Source organism: Lepisosteus platostomus, chromosome 11 (genome assembly GCF_059453375.1).
Source record: "Lepisosteus platostomus isolate fLepPlt1 chromosome 11, fLepPlt1.hap1, whole genome shotgun sequence".
Taxonomy (NCBI): Eukaryota; Metazoa; Chordata; class Actinopteri; order Semionotiformes; family Lepisosteidae; genus Lepisosteus; species Lepisosteus platostomus.
In genome coordinates, this window is record NC_142621.1 from 31,534,013 (window position 1) to 31,547,320 (window position 13,308).

Below are 13,308 nucleotides of genomic sequence, written 5' to 3' on the forward strand. Positions count from 1 at the left end.
TGTGTCAGGGGATGATCTATCAATCACTTCAGTAACCTAGAGACCAGCAATCAGCACTGACAAGACACAGGTCTGGAAGCTGGTTGCCACGGCTACACCACCTGCATTTCTCACTCCGTTGGCAACAACATATAGCCATGACGACACAAAACCATGATGTCAACTTCCATAGACATGTAGCCTTGACTGTATCTTCTCAGAAAATACGGTCTTCTGAGATTGTGCCCCTCACTTTATAATATTGTTTTTAAAAACCAACATACTCAAATGTGCACAAACTCCCTGATGTTCATTTAATGTTGTAGATATGCTCTATTACACTTTAAACACGAGATAACAAATTACCTTAAAATATTGAATATGTTTCTTTCATTTTATGGCAGATACTAGTGTCCATTTTTTTAAAACAAAATAAAATATTGTTAAACAAATACCATCTTGAGAACATAATTTAGGTTACAAATGACAGGAGACTATTCGACTCGTCTCCCCTGTTAGGAACTAGTTAATCTAAAGATCGCATCCACCCATTTCTTGAAATACACCAGGGTATCAATTTAAACAAGATGGCTAGGCTGGTTGTTCCATACTCCCACAACTCTTTGGTTAAGGAATTATCCCACGTTCTCAGCTCTCATGCCCTATCTTTTTCATTTTCAGATGAAGACTTAAAAGACCCTTTTTTAAATCAGTACATTCCTATCATAGGTTTAGAGTGACTTAACATTGGGCAGTTTGCTTATTGGGGTTATTTCTTCATATTTTGTCTGAAACAGAAGCATTTGGACTCCTTGTTGAACAAGAACAACAGGTTTTCATACACACAAGACAGTACATTCAGGCTTTGCTAATTCAATAAGCCATTAAGAAAGTATTATAATCTGAATTAATGTACTTCAATCTGTCTCTTTTTTGATGTGTCACTTAATTGTAAAATAAAACAGTTTTCTCAATGCTGGCACACTGAGCATGTTGTTGTTCCTCCTAAACCTCTTCACCTCTTTTCCTCTTAAAAGCTCTAACCTTCATCATTGATGTTTCAGATGCCGATGTGTCATGGCAGTTTTGCAGATAAAACTCCCATTGCAGAGCAGCTTGACTCATTTCAGGTTTTCTGGGTTCCAGGTTTGCATAAGCCTGCAAACCTGGGAGCTGGATATTTCAAGGTCACTACAATTGTTTCTGAGTGGACCTGAAAAGGCAAAATAATATTCGGCACAAGGCTTTGCTTCCTCTATACACATTGTTTGAGAACACGCCACTCATAAAAGCTGAAATAGATCAAACCGCTGTTCAAGGGTGGTCTTGTCTCTATCCCGTCTGCCTTGCTGTGCTTATGCTCCCTGTTTAATCTTGACTTGTATATAGAGTTGGAATATTAACTGAGAGATGCCGCTTGGCCTCAAGGCATGGAAAGACTTAGGAAATAACTAACGTCAACACTCAAAGCAAGTACTTTAAAAGCAGCCTGGTTATGCTGACTATTGCTAAGAGCCTGAATGTTTATGCTATGAGTTCTCCTGCCGGCCAGCAGTAATGAGGACCTGTCTGCACTGTGGTTTTGCTCTTCTGTAGTGCAGTGTTTCTCTATCAGCCACAAGCTCGAGAACATAAGCATGATTACGAACAATCTAGCCCACTGGGATCTCACCCAGCTGTCTAAAAGAAGCCAGGGAGTCGGCTTTTGCAACATGGCTGGGCTGCTTGTTCCACACTCCCACAACCCTTAGTGTAAATGAAGTTCCGTGGTTGGTTAATGCGCTTCCTTTCATTTTTCTCTAGCTGTGTTGAGAAGGGTGCACAACTGCAAAACGTTCCTCCCTGAGTGATGCAAACCCTTATAAACAGTTACTGCGGGAACCAATGGTAAAAGCAGGATCCAGTGTAATAAAGTAAAGCAAAAGCAGAGTAAAAGTGTAGAGAGGGCAATCAAAACAAAAGTCAGCCGTTGGAAACCATGAAAAAACAGCAAGTAAAAAATACAGATGGAAGCAGAGTGAAAATAAATGTAGGTTTTCTGAACTCTGCCAATGACTTTTTAGTTAAACTATACTTAAGTTTGGGTCCTGAATATCTTTTTTATATCAACTATTATTATAGACTGTTTATTATCCATCACCTTTTATTCAAACTGATTTTAACAGCACCAGCTCCAGGTTAAGCCCACAAGCATTTCTGAGTTCTTTACAAACCTGGGCTCCTTCAGTCACCTCGAAATTAAACCGCTTTTAAATTAGGCTGAAATACCAACAAGGCAGGCAAAGGACATCCTCTTTCCACCAGAATAGAGTTAATTCCAATGGAAGGAAACAGCAATGAGTAATAACGAAAAACCTACGAGAACTACAAATAGAATAAACTTGAACTTACTTAGAAACAGGATCTGCACAGTGGAGAAAGATTTCTAAAGGAAAAACTGTTTAGGTTCTCGATGATCAAAGATGCTCTCTGTAAGTCATCCTATGTGCACTGTCATCCCTCACTGCTCTGCTCCAGATGGGTCTAATTGTTTGCTGTTTAATCAGAAAATTAATCCACCAAGATCTCAGTCACTGACACAGCGAGCTCCTTGGGGAAGAAAAGGAAACTGGATGCACACAAACATGAAGCATGTGCAGTAAATACTGGATGTGAAGGAAAGGACATGTTGTGCTGGCAGGGAGGGGCAACAGAGCAGTAGTGGCAGGTAATTCGAAGCACTCTCCATCATTCCACGCCTCAGAGGAATTAATAGAGATGCCCAAAAAGCTCTACTGTGAATGGATCTGAGAACAGTCCAGTGCAGGAATGATGCCTTGGATCTTCAGCCCTGTTCATGGATAGCTTCTGGCCTTCAGAGCTTGGCTCTTGAAAGGTCATGTTAATCTTCAGCCAATAGCAGCTTTATTTCAGGGCAGGGATAATCTCTAGGGTGACTTTATAACTCTGCAGGACCAGGTCTGGAGACACCTGTCTTGGAGAAGTGAGTTTGATGGGCTCACCTCTTGTTAATGACCTCTTTCTCCTCCTTGTACCACAAACAGCTCTAGCATTTAGAAGATCAAGAAGATTTCTCAGCATTTTAGATAATTACATCATTTCTTTGTAAACAGCCCTTTTCACGTTAGTGGAAAACCCATTTTGTATGATCTCCCAGTGTTTGTGAGGGCAATGGTGGCCATGTTAACTGGTGTCTCTAAATGTCCTTATTTGCGTGCATTTCCTGCAATGAACTGCTGTTCTGTCTAGTCCCACATTGTGCCCTGTCTCTGTATAGTTATGCGCCTGCTTGCTGTGAGCTTCTCAGTAAGAAGTGGACGTGGGTAATGTATGGATGGATAAAGCGACAGCCCATCATACCGAACAATGAGCACAGAGTCGTGCCAGAGGCCGAGATCCAGGCGAGGGCACTGGAAGACTTTGCTGATCTACGCGGTAATAAACGCAGAGCGAGACTCATTAAGACCTTTATTGAAAAGAGCGTGCACCACCCATGGCACTTGAACATGTTTTAATTTTTGTGCCTGATCCACAGAGAGCTCCAGCCGCACAGACACTCCTTCCAACAAGAGGGGTGAGAAAACAGAGCCTTTTCCATAGACGCTTGAAAAAAAAAACTCTGCGTGATTGAACCCTAGATAATTAGTAAAGCTGGGAACAGAGAATAAGAAAAAATCTGAATGTTTCTCTACTGCCTGCGGCTCTCTCTCTGTGGAGGGGGAGCGGACAGCTCTGGCACGCGGGCCTTCTGAAACACTGCAAGCAGGCTGGCACTCCGCTGCCCGGAAAGCCTTGCAGTCTGACAGCGAAAGATTCCTATGAAGAGCCCAAGGCTGCACTTGCATTTCTCAGTTCAGACCTAAGTGCTCTTCATAGTGCTGACTTTGCTCTGGTTCATCCGGACCTCGACGATGACAAAAGCCTTAGGCGATAAATTCACAAAATCAAGCAGAAGGAGAAAACAAAAGCAGATGCTCCAGGACTCAAACACTCCTCATGTGCTGTGTCCCCACAGTTTGTGACATTTAAAAAAAAACAGTAAGAGCTTTAAAATATACAGTATACAGAAGTAGAATTCGACACTACTTTTCTCAAACCAGGCTTAACATCTGGTACCACATCTGTTCAATACCTTTTACGTAACTGGGGCAGCAACAAGCAACTTTTGTGATCCGGTATGTTTCTGTAGCACTGAATTTACTCACAACTTTGTACTGAGAAAGGAACACCCACTCTTACCTCTGTCTCCCATCTGCCAGAGATGAGTCTCCTCTCTCCTCTCCATCCACAAGTGACCTTAACAGAGATTCCAACACTTGTGCAGCTCCACTGCTCCTTCCACCACTTCCTGTTTCTTGAAACCCATCAGGACCAGCCAAAATAAAAAAAAGGAGCCGCAAAGAACTTTTTTTCTGCTTTGTGCCTTGAATTGGGCAGTCTCAGACAGCCTCCCTCTCCCTTTCCCTCTCCATTCTGTTGCAGCTGTGAGTAACCGCTGATGTGTCTGTGAGACCGCCTGTGCTCGGCTCTCCCGCATACCTGGGCTTCAGACCAACCCTCCCCCGATCTGCTCCCCTTCCTCCCCTTTGCTTCCAAAAACATCTCCCACAAGCCACTGACTGTAAAAGGTGCTACACATGTGTGAGCCCCTGTGGTTGCCTGGGCGACAGGCACAGCAAGCGGAAAGGGATAGGTCGCCCAAAAATGCCAAGACGAACTCAAAAACGAGTCCCATTGGGGGAGAGGCTGGTTGGACAGCCCCCCGAAAGGAGGGGCTTTGTAACTCTATGCTTGAATATATGGAAAAAAAGGAAAGGAATCTTGAAAACACGGCATAGAGGAAGTTCAGAAGTCTCCACAACATTTCCCAGCTGCCCAGGAATTTCCTTTGTTTATTTTTTTTTAATTTTAATGCAGATAATTGAATTATCTGTATTAGAATCCTGTTTTTTTTTAAAAAACACTCTTTTAAAAAGATAATCTTATAGCCTTTCAGAATTCAGAACTTACTTTTGTGTTGCTACAGCCCTTTACACGTCTTATTATTCCCAGAAGGACTGGAGGCCTGTCTTGAAGCCATTCCAACAGCCACAGGAAATACCCGAGGTAGAACTGGGACATTCCCAACGGAATGAAGCAAAGGAGAGCTAACTGAATAACTCCAGCCTGCAATTCAATACATTACAGATTAACCACCTTGTACCATGCACAGCACTTAACTTGTGCCTTTGTGCACAAGACTCAAACACAGCAAGCTCCATTTTCAAACCATAAAAACACCAGTCAGCCAATCCCTTACCCAGGTAACTTGTAACTGTGCTTCTGAAAGTAAATTTCTTCAACATGATACACTGCATTCTGCCTTCAGAAAGTATGCAACCCTCTTAAAGTTTTCACAACTCCTTATGTTGCAAACTCAAATAGAAATGCATTTATTTGGGATGGTTTGTCACTGACCTAACCACAACATATTTTAATTATAATGCAAAAGTGGAATGAAAGTTTTGGAATATTTTTACATGTAATTTAAAAGAAAACACTCTTGACTTGACAAATATTCACCCCCTTTGCGATGACACTTCAAACTGAGCCCAGCTACATCTAAATTCCTTGTAAGATCACTCTAAAACTCTAAAAAAGGGGTGTAAAAACATAAAATTCCCAGTTGCACAGTTTTTTTTCCTATCAAAATACACTATTTTACAATAAACATGTTACAGTAAGTACACGTTCTAAAAAATCATGCAAATTCTACTATGATACAAAAGTTCTGAAAAGGGGGTGATCGTCCTTCGACAATCGGAGCAAGGGGAAGCTGGGGCTGGATTTCCACAAGGAGAGAGTCCCTCCCAGCCCTACCGCTTGCTGTTGTCCCTGCCTTTTCCCTGTCCCGGCTCTGAAACTGCGGTTGTCCAGACCTCCGTAGGAGCCCCAAGGAACAGGGATTTCCTCTTTAGTCCCCGTTCAGGGCCCAGAGTCTCTTCCACAGTTAGGACCATCATTAGTAAATGGAACGGATACAGAGCCATCCAGCCTGTACTCATTTATGCAGCTGGGTATTTCACTGGGGTAAATCAGGTGCAGTTACCTTGTAACAGCAGTGCTTCACCTGACATTTGTATCCAAGTCCAGAATCCTAACCGATGCTCCATACAGCTGCCCGTTAAAGAGATCAGCTATTGGATAGGCCCATCCACTCTCCTGATTGCGCTGAAACATAACATATTTTGATTTTTTTTTCAGATGAGAGTATCTGATAAGAACCATCCAGCATACACAAGGAAATGTTATATCGGGAAGCGAAATCTGTTCCTTGTGCGCGCTGGCTTAAACTGCTGTCACTGTAATTGCTCTCAACATTTACTGGATGACAGGTTTCTCATCAGAAATGTTCCATGCAGGGCCCACAGATTTGCAGATTTATGAAATTTGTTATGTAAGGCAGCATTAGTCTGATACACCTGCTCTGAATACATGTGGTACTTAACAGCATTAAGCCCTCTGATCTTTCACCCTGTAAGCCATACACACGTATCAGTAATATAATTTCTGAAATCTGTCTGACGTGCTATAGCCATGCTTTTATTCATCTTCTTATTGGGACAGCTGTATTAGTGCTACATAATTCAGGTGTGGTGATGTTATAGATCACAGGTAATGCTGCATGACAGAACTCCATGAGTCTGGCTTTACAAGAAAGAGATGGATTATTTAATTGCAGAAGAGTTTATGAATTACTTTTCCTGCACATGAGATCATTCTAAAAAAAACATACAGGGAAAAAATGATTTCAAAACTTTTCCAGAAACAGAAATAATCAGAAAATACGGCTAGGTTAAGCAATTTCTTTAATTTCAAAGTCTTGTGTTTCAGTTTTCAGTGTTTACCCCTTGATCAGTGTCTGCCAGGAATCACCAGGAACAATTACTAATCATTCCATCCAGATCTGCTGATGGGTTGGGACAAAATGACAGATGCAATTTGCAAATAAAAAATTATGTCTAACCAGTTAAAGTAGTAGCACTACAAGACAGGCTTTGTGCTTATTAAACTACTGCAGATCGGGTTGTGAACACCCGTGAACTTCCAGGCAGGGATATTAGGAAAACCTTTGTCTTCTGAAGTCCTTAAATCAAGTTACCATTCATGCCATTCATGGGGAAACATCCAGGCCAATATGGGGTTGGGTTTTTTTACTCCATGTATTTTTCCTTAAATTGTACTAAAGGATTGTGTCTGAATGGCAACACGATGCTCTGTCAAAAAGAAAAGCACCCAGTGTCAAAAAGTGCAGCTCTGAGCTGAGACAGACAACTGTTAGCTAAGAGCAGAACTCAGAGCTCTGACCATCAGAAATCTGCAGGTCCAAGCGGCGCTCCAGTCATGTTTTTTTTGTTGTTTTTCATCGTGTAGGCAATAGTCGACAAAGTCAATATAAAAATGTTGGCAGTAGTCTATAAAGTCAACAGGGGCCAGAGTCTGTACCACGCAATCTCCACAGCTCCAATGAGCCCTTTGCCCCATATAATCCTTAAAGCAAGATAATTATGACACAATGCACTGGTTTCAAAGAGATTGTGCAGCAACTGGCCAGCTGCTTAACTACTGTACTTACCTAATACCCCATTCTATGACAGCAGGGGGACCGAACCTGCCATAACATTATGCAATGACTCCCTTAATCCAGGAATCAGTAATTCACCTGTGCAGTGTAATCAGAGAACACAAGAGACTGAGGTCTGCAATCTTATTGCAGAGCTTGGGCAGCAGCAACATGATCGTACCCGAGACTGCGGGGGAGAGAGGAGGGTGGTGGAGCCAGCCCTCTGAGAGTCTCTGTGCAGTGTGCTGCCATCCTACCCAGTCTGTCCAAAACATACGGAACTCCACTGCTGCCATGGTGACCTCAAAGGTCAGCACTGCAAGTTATTAATGGCGCCTATACTGTGACAGTGTTGCAGATTAGTCTCAGACATCTGTTCTTCTGTACATCTGTACAGTATACTAGTCCTAGAGTTTCCCACTAACAGGACCACAGAAGAGCTTGCCAGTCCCTGGAGTAGAGACCAGGACACATCAAAGTGACAGTTTGCACTTGGACAGATCGTAGATAGTGACAGCTGGTGGGGCTGTGCAGGTATAGAAGACATTGGCACAAGGAAAAGCAGTGCTCATTGTAATGTAATCCACAGCATTCAAATACAATGACAATGGTGGCAATGAGACAACAGGACAAAAAAGAAGGAAATCCTCCTATTCCATTTGGATTCATCCCAATTGGTGCTGAGGAGACCCCTGATCCTTTGTGTGTTAGATCTTGTGGAACACTGAGCAACAACATAGCATCAACTTCAAATCTTCTTCCTAATAGTTCTAAAAGAAAAACACTGCGGAATATTCTGGATGGAAAAGAAGTGTTCAGTCAAACATGAGATTGTGGAGTTTAACTTAGACTTGGACTTTAAGCTGTACTTACTGATATTAGGTTGTTGGCCTGTGAATAGTACGACAACTTTAAACCCATCTATTAACTCGATTTGAGTTAACACATTTAATTGTTTTTAACTGGGTAGCTGTCCAGTAGTGGAAAACTCACACTTTACTCAATAATACTGCAAATGTGTCTTAAACACGTCCTTACACTTTCAGGTACATTAATCACAGAGTTGAACCTCTTGTAGAAATAAGGACAGGCGTTCTGTTTTTCACTTGATAGATCATGAGAAATCCAGGTTTCTTCTGGAAGTTTCTGTACACTGCAAAGAAAAATCTTCCTTAGCTCTTTGCTCGGGTCTTACACTTCACTTGAAGTGAGAATCCTCACGTGTAAAGAGCTGCAAAATAATTAGGTGACTAGTTTCTAAAGGCACTGCTCTCTTGTTGCTCTCTGTTCTCTAAAGGCTTCCACTGGCCTAATCAAATGCTGGCAGCCATATCACCCTGCAACTCACAACTGGCAAACCACTGAAGCTAGGCAGGTGTGAGCCTGGTCAGTACAGTACCAGGATAGACCTCCTGGGAAAAACTAAGGTTGCTGCTGGAAGAGGTATTAGAGGGGCCAGCAGGGGGCGCTCACTCTGCAGTCTGTGTGGATCCTAATGCTCCAGTATAGTGAAGGGGACACTATACTGTAAAAAGGTGCTGTCCTTCGGATGAGACTTAAAACCGAGGTCCTGACTCTCTGTGGTCATTGCTCGTTTCTCGAAAAGAGTAGGGGTGTTACCCTGGCCTCCAGGCCAAATTTCCCATTGGCATTTACCAGTCATGGCCTCCTAATAATCCCCATTTATGAATTGGCTTTATCATTCTGTTCTCCTCCCCACTGATAGTTGGTGTGCAGTGAGAGTATTGGTGCACTATGGCTGCCATTGCATCATCCAGGTGGGTGAGTGGAGTGTCCAGAAAAGTGCTAGGTAAGTGTAATGAATTATTATTATTATTATTATTATTATTATTATTATTATTATTATTATTATTATTATTAATCCAGCCAGGATTCAAACTAGGTAAGATCTATAGCAAGCAAGTATGATCCAGGCTCCCGCCCAGACCAACAACAGAAATGCTAACTGTCTCTTAAATTTTAAATATCTATGCAATCACATGTACTCTTGTATCTAATTACAAACTGAATCAAATTTGTTGTTTAAGTACTGGATGGTGTCTGCCCCCACGACCACTGCCCCACAGCCAAAATGAAAAATGCCCTATAATTTGTTTTAATCAATCAGCGTGCACGCTGATTATTATAATTAAAAACGTTAGGAGCCACTGCAGTGCTGCTCCTGCTGACAGTTTGTCTTCCATTAAATATCTCTTTTGTCAAAAGTGCCCAGAAACAGAGAGGAAGGGGAGAGGAGACTGAAGTTATCCCAGCACAGTTCCTTCCAAACAAGTCTCTGACAAAATATTCTCTCTTTTGCAAGTTCCAGAGTGGCAGTACAAGGTCTGAGAAGAGCCAAGGAGAAAAAACATTTCATCGCTGGACTACACTGGACTACTGGATGTCACATCTTATCAGCACTAAACAAAACTGACTTCAAGTGCAGGAAAAACCTTAGAAGAAGAAAAGGCTGTGTTTTATCAGTGAGGCAGATCCAGATTATTGTATGGAAGATTTACCACTGAGCTGCATTCCTGCCTGATTTCAACTCAATTGGTGAAACAATGCACTGAGTGCGGTTGATGTGGCCGTTTCAAAAGTGGGGTTTTGGAGTCTCGACAAGTCGTTCAAATGCTCCAGAAATGTTCAGTTTTGACAGCAGCATTTATTTAATTTTTGCCCTGGGGGGCACACTGCTTGATGTGCAGTCAATGATGGGCAGTTTGACCGCAGGGGGAGTGATTTCACGATCTGTGTGAAATCTGGTAAACACTAAAAAGAGGAAGATGAAATAATAAAAAACTCCGAATCAAAAAAGCACAATTGTAACAGCTAAAGTCAGGGAATGGGTTAAGAAAGTAAGATTCATAAAACACAGAACAAAATCATAAGTCATAGCCTTTTTTTCCCCTTCACTTACAGTACACGTACGTCAATTAAAATAATTACATATATAACATTTATTGGCGTACTGGGCAATATTAGCTACTTTTGCTGCTGTCCTTCACCCAAGTATAATTTAATAAAAAAAAACTCCACGGACCCTGGTTAAACTGAAAACGTATGTTTTGAAACTTTAATAAGATCGCCATGGCTTTACAACTGCAAGTTGCAGAAAACCAGAGAGCAGACAGCGCAAGCATAACTCCGGTGCTCTAAGTGTCGGCTCAGCCGCCCAGTCGTACTGGACACTGGAAACAAGCAGTGCATGCAAGAGAAAGAAAAGACAGCAACTTGCCTAGCTGGTTTGCACGCTCTGTCTCGCTGCTGGGACGCGGCGTGGTGTTACCCTGGAGAACGGGACAGGTCGCGGCTCCTGCCCTGGATAGGAGTCGGTGCCTCTCAACTCTTGCCAGCAGGGTGAAGGAGGACTTTCCTAGCGCAGCGGGTCAGTCCTGGACCACACGGACTACCGCGGCTATGCTGCTCTCCCTGTGCCGTCAGTTGTCTGTCTTCAGCCTTCCCCTCTCTATATTCATCATCAGTTTGCTAATCCTTTTCAAAAATCAGATGGATTAGAATGGCAGATTAATTACGGAGGCTCCGGGATCTGCCTGCGGTTTTGAAAAAAAAAAGTCCTCGCAGAATAAAACCCTAGCAATCTGGGATCCGTCGAGCATCTCCGAACCAACAGGCGTGTGGCGGGCCACGAGCAGCTGCGGATTCCCACCGCCTTTTGACGTCATCCAGCGCGGCGTCGTGAGGAGGGACCTACCTGAGCGTGGAGTCTGGGCTGCTTGCCTTAGGCCCAGAGCGCTCTTCTTGTGCTGAATGGACTGTAGCAAAGGAAGGCAGCCGGTTCAGTTGACAAGTTGACAAAAGCAAGAGACTAGGTGATTGCAGGGCTCGTGGGTTCGTGTTAATGCAGATCGGGATACTTGAAAGTACTTACACATACGAAATTGTATATTTGTCATTCATGTATGAAATTTGACCCGTGGTCATTTATTTCTCTTGGAGCACGCGCAACTAAAATACCGGTATTTTCATAATGCAGATAGTTTTGAAAATGAAGAAAGCGATTGAGCCATAAAGGTGAACACAAATATGCAAGTGCTTCTTGAAAAGAAAAATAATTCTGATAGCGGCTTCCGATAGATTACAGAAGGAGCTGAATGTATGTGTATAATATTTACCTTCATTAGAAAAAGGAATATAAAAACTACGCAGCCGGTAATTGGGCTATCAATCCGACAAACAACTGGGAAAATATTTTGCTTTGGAATTTTTTTATGCTTCATTTCGCTATTTCTCAAGGTTGACTGACCTTGAGGTACTGGATAGAATAAAATGCGTTTAAGTGTTTTACTGCCATGGTACATTTGTATGCAGAACACAGTTTACAATCAGCTGAACTGTAATTGTCACTGTGAAATACTTCCATACTAGACACATTGACCCGCTTGCAGCAAATGGTGACCACCCATTGCGTTTTACAGCAATTCCGATCTGGCAGTGATGTTCTCGCTATAACTGAATTGAAAAAGAACTGGACTGATGATAACAAAACACCCTGAAGTCCACATTCACAAACACAACCATAAACGTGAAATAGATGTAGTATAAACTGTATATATAGCATCTATTTTAAGTACGTGAAAATGGTACTCGTATTAAACTTCCTACAGGGCAACTCGAGAAGGCTCATCGCCTGCTTCACTTTTTAACTGCCAACACACACAATCTAACAGAAATTTCGAATCATGTTTAAGTGAGCAAAAAAAGATTTTCAAAAAAATAAACACTGCTGTAGCAGTTACGTGTTCCATAATAATCCCACTCCAGTTTCGTTAATATCAGTATTACCAGGATTCTGCAGCTTTTATAGTTGCATTTGCAGACAGCCATAACTGGTCAGCGATCAGAAAAAGCATATACACTACTCCTAATTAGGCAGCTGATTGATCCAATGAAGTCATGCAAAGCCAAAGTGGAATAAAAATCAGAGAACTCTGTGGTTCTACAGCACTGGAATTATTGACCCCGTTAGATACTTACAGTATGTCAAACATTATGTGTAAGGATATTTCCTGATAGAGCATGCAAGAGTTTCTACAGTAACCATGACACTAGCAGCTCTCAGTAAGGTGCCCTCAGGTAGTTTTGCATTCTATATCCTTCTAATTTTATTCTTCTTTCAGGATCGCCGTTTCTATTATCTGGTGAACAAACAGAACAACATCGTACAGTATTACAAAATTTAAACCCTGCTGTGTTAAATTAGTGCCAGCAGAGGGAGACAGAGACCCACAAATCTTCAGTAATCACTACCATGAACGATCACTGATGCCGATTAAAACCCAAGTTAGCTTGTCACCACTGTAGCATCTTTTGATCGATTTCTGTTCCATCTTATAGACTTTTAGTTAAATAGGAACCTATTTATTGTTAACGGGTAATTACTCATCTTAATTTTGTACGTTTTTTTGAAAACATAAAAATCAAATTGTGATGTACTGTGGGTTATTTTTCAATGAATCTTTTTTGCAATGGCGAAAAAAAGGCCAGGCGATGTAAACGTGTGTACAGATTTTGTGTGAATCTCAAAAACGCAAAGATGAAATGTGACAGCAGCAGATGCTGAATTGAAATACTGGAGATGTCCAATCCAGTAGTCTCCCTATCACCGTATCATTCATTGCCTAGAGAGAGAGATCTACATAAGGTCAAAACAACAAAATATTACGTCCTTTCTCTCTAGCCTTTGACCTCCATGTCGATAGATG